This window comes from Atta colombica, unplaced genomic scaffold, assembly GCF_001594045.1.
Source record: "Atta colombica isolate Treedump-2 unplaced genomic scaffold, Acol1.0 scaffold2, whole genome shotgun sequence".
NCBI lineage: Eukaryota > Metazoa > Arthropoda > Insecta > Hymenoptera > Formicidae > Atta > Atta colombica.
This window is the reverse complement of record NW_017259293.1, coordinates 273,301-277,829: the sequence shown is the minus strand read 5'-3', so window position 1 is coordinate 277,829 and position 4,529 is coordinate 273,301. Positions and strand designations below refer to the sequence as shown.

The 4,529-nt window shown below is 27.3% G+C and overlaps 1 protein-coding gene across 1 annotated transcript in view; it reads right to left on the bottom strand.

Moving 5' to 3' along the window:
- The window catches only part of LOC108687084, a 92,594-nt gene that overhangs the window by 87,229 nt on the left and 836 nt on the right, over positions 1-4,529 (bottom strand). The gene's annotated exons all lie outside the window — the stretch shown is intronic.

Below are 4,529 nucleotides of genomic sequence, written 5' to 3'. Positions count from 1 at the left end.
AGAGAGAGAGAGAGAGAGAGAGAGAGAGAGAGAGAGAGAGAGAGAGAGAGAGATTGTCATTAATATCTATTTTTTCATATACATATTTATCATTTTTATTCTTTAGTAAAACTTTGTAAACATATTTTCTAGGTTATTGTGTTATTTTACGTCTTATTTATAAGCATTATTATTTATAAATTTTTCGTGAATCGTACATACCTCGCCTCCCTCTATAAGTAGCCATATATCTCACCTCTATAGGACATAAATGCCAGAAACGCCAGAAATGCAATGTTTCAAAAAGTTCTATTTTTAATACGAAAAATAAGTATGTCAGATTTCTAATATTTTTTTCTTAGTAGCAGACAATACAAAGTTTTTAATGATATAACTCATTTATCTTGAAAATAGTAAATAATACTTAATAAATAAAGTTTATCTTAGGTGCGACACATATACCGGAATTATATCCCTATATCCCAAGTAAAACAGTAACGTTTATAAGATGTTTAGAAATAGTTATTTTTATTTTAAAATCGTTTAAGTATGTAAAAATAGAACTTTTTGAAAGTTATTTTAAAAATGTTCTTTTAGAAATCTTTTAGAAATTAAATAACCATGTTATATTGTACAAATGTTTTAAAATCGTTGTTTTCTAAGATAAAATATAAATGAATGAATAAGTAAGTGGTGAAGAATTGCATTGAATTACATATCATTTTAATGAAACGAAGAATATGAATTTATCAAGTTACAAACAACATGTATGGCTGTGTAGCAGATTATTGCACAAACTCATTTCAGATTTTTTCTCATTCGCGCTCTGTCCGTATTAGCTCTTACTTTGGTCTCGGTTAGCAACACAATTTTAAAAATCAGAAATTTTAATAACTGCTTGCACTGCCCGCAATAATTCTACAAAGCAGTACTGTTATTAAAATTTCTGATCTTTAAAGTTGAGGTGTTAAGAGTTTCACAGAGACCTTATTTGAGGTACTCTAAAGCCGTTTCATTTGTGCGTTTTTGTCATACGACAAATGCGTATAGGATAGAGTAATCCTCGGATTTCTCTATCTTATACAATCAACAGGCTTGAAAAATTTGCCGTACGACAGAAAATGCATAAATAAAATAGTGGTCTTTTAGTATACACTGTATTTGCAGCTCTACGCGCTCTAATTATAATATTTGTCTCTTTGGGGGACCAATTAGATTTATATGAACCTGGCACCCGACTTAAAGAAAATGATTTGTTTTAATATCTAGGCATTAAATCAAACTCGATTTGTACCCATTTGTACTCGTCTTTCTTTTCGTTTATATCTCAAGGATTTCAAAAACATAAAGGCTTAAAAAAATGCCAGCACTCCACTTTGAGATATTTGAAATCTCTAAAAACGGGTACTATTTTGGGACCATCATCAATTTGTACCATCATTGATTTCGTTTGTACTCTTAATGGTGAAATTGGCTTTCACTCTGTTTTAAAAAATAATGTACAATGAATCTCTTAAAGATACAAACAAAATCAATGATGGTACAAACAATCTCGAAACAATATTCGTTTACAGATTAAGATATCTTAAAAAATGGCGAACTTGACTCTCATCCCTGTTTTAAAAATTCGGTACAATCACCTCCTTGAGGATGAAACGAGAGTCCAAATGAAATCGATGGTATATATATATATATATATATAAACGGATATAAACGAAACAGCACCCGTTTAGAGATTTCAAATATCTCAAAGTGTGGTGCTGGCCTTTATATTTTTGAAACTCTTGAGATACAAGTGAAAAGAAAGATAGTACAAACCAAGTTTAATGCCTATTGAAAAATATTATTTTTTTTAAGTCGGGTGCCAGGTTCACATTAGGTACCTATATAAGTATAAGAGCTTTTCTAATCCTCTAGCTATTTACGTAAAAATTTTCAGTCATATTTAGGTAATTTTTCAATCATATACGATACATGTAATTTCCATGTAAAATTATGTGCATTTTTTTCAATGAATAGACGTCCAGAACCTATTATAAAACTGGGTTATATAGATGTAAAAACATTAGATAAATTTGTTAGTAAACGTTTTAAAATGATTCTGTTACAGTAATAAATAACGTTTTATAAATTTTTAAATTGGTTTCATAAACGTTTAGTTGATTTCTAACGTTTCCTACACGGACACTTATAACGCATTAAAAACATTTATTAATTTATAACTTTACTAACTTATAACCTTATAACCTTATAATCTTATTACGTTTTCTCAACAGTTTTTAACGTTTTTGTTCTACTTGAAATGGTTTCAATCGAATCTGATAACATAATGACGTAATGAGTGCTTGTTTTGATAAAAGTTTCGGTTGGACTCTAATTATAGCTTGAAGTTATAATTATAAAATACCGCATTCAATTTAAGTTTTCGTACGTCTCGACTCACTTTAGAGTCCTCAGCGAACAGATCGAATAATGATTTACATCCCTCATAAAACAGTTAAATGGTTAGTCACTCGTAGATTATATGATCCAAAGAAGAATCCAATAAAGTAATGTCGATATCAATGTCTATATAGCAATCAAATTATGTATAAGGTAACTCTTTAAATGAAATAATGTATATATGAGAGTGACTTACCAAACTGCACGAGGAATATGTCGACAAAAGAACAAAAATATAGATAAAACAACTGCATTTGTCAATAATGTAGAACGAAAGTGTTGAAACATGTGTTATCAGTTCAGTATTTAAATTGGTTCTGTTCTTACATAAGAATTAAATTATAAATCGATGTAATGAAGTATAGTGATAACGAAAATTCTAAAGTTCTCAACGCTTTGATTTTAAGATCTTGTAAAATTAGTCTGCAATGGACAAGAGAGGAGACCTCATTGGAGTGTTGAATTTCTATTAATATAGAATTATCAAATTTCAAAAAAGTGGATTTCAGAATTAGAGATGGAAAAATACTAAAATTTTAGGGTAAAAAACTCGAAAATTAATGGTTTTTTCCTTCGGCTTTGACAATTTTTTACTCGGATATTTTTTAGGTCATTTAGGTCTGTCGCATTGTTTGAAATTTTCTAAAATTTTTGCACTTAAAGTAATTAGAAAAATAGATTCGGGCGTTGAAAAAAGAGAAAGCACAGATGAATGCAAAGAGTGCAAGCAACGCAAATAGATCTAGTAACCTATTATCAATTCATAAAGAATTAGCCAATAATACATATTTCCGCTTCGATATAAAATTATAAAGACAAAAGTATTAAAAAATATCGAAATAACAAGAAAAATGAATTCTATTTCTTTTTCTATATTTAACATGAATTCAATATTTTTTCATGAATTTTGTATGATTTAATCAAAAATATCGTTTTTTATTTGATATTTTTCTCCGAAGTCAAAAGTATCATTTTTTTACATTTCTATTTAGAACCAATATAATATGGCATTAATGAATTCATTCTTGGGAAGGGAATTACCCTCAATATAATTCCACCTAGAAATGTTCTGGACTGCTAAATCAATTGGAATATCAATTGGAATTAAAAAGTAACTTGATATTCAGTCAAACCAAAGAATAATTATTATCAACGTGTAAGCATTCTAATTTCTTGATCAGCTGAAAACTATTGTTTATGGTGTTAAATAGTTTAAGAACATTGATTTGGTTTTATTAGTTACGATGTTATGCAAAAAGTTAGTCAAAGAATATAAAGAACTGTCAATACAATTTTATACATATATAATTATATGTGTTATGAAACTAAATACAATTATATAATATGGCCATATATATTTATACATCCTTCTTTTTTTTGTAAAATTACATTAGCGTAATAAAAATCATAAACTTATATAATTATATTATATTATAATTATGAAATTATAAAAAAAACATTCATATTTATACATCCTTCTTTCTTTTGTAAAATTATATTTCAGTGTAATAAAAATCCCAAGAGCATAAAATTAGCATTTACATTTTTAAAAAAAGATAAAAAAGAACGTTAAGAATATGTTTCTCGAATAGAAGTCTAAGTGATGCGTTACATATCTTTTTATCTTGACTAACCAAGTTAAATTTTATCAAATTTTATCAAAAAAGAAAAAGTAAAACTCAAATGATACTACCTTTGTTAGTTACTTATTAATTCTAATTATATGCATCATTCATATAAAAGATTTGATATCAACAATTGGCGCCAAATTAAATCTCCAAAATAAAAAAATAAAATCCCATACCAAATAAAATAAAGAATACGATTCAAGTGATACTACAATATCTTTAACTTTTGTATAATGAGTCTAAGTATATCTTTGTGTTCTTATTGAAGGATCTTCTTATTTCGATCTAAATGATTTTCTTGTTGTAATTTGTATATCGCAATTCATTCAAAGACATTTTTTCACAACAAAAAATTAAAGAGATAACATTTGGAGCTGGTAGCTCACAGTATAACATAGCATTACAAACATGAATATAATATTTAGAATAAGAAAAATAAAACTATTCTCATGAAAATAAAAAAGTATTTATCGTGCGTGC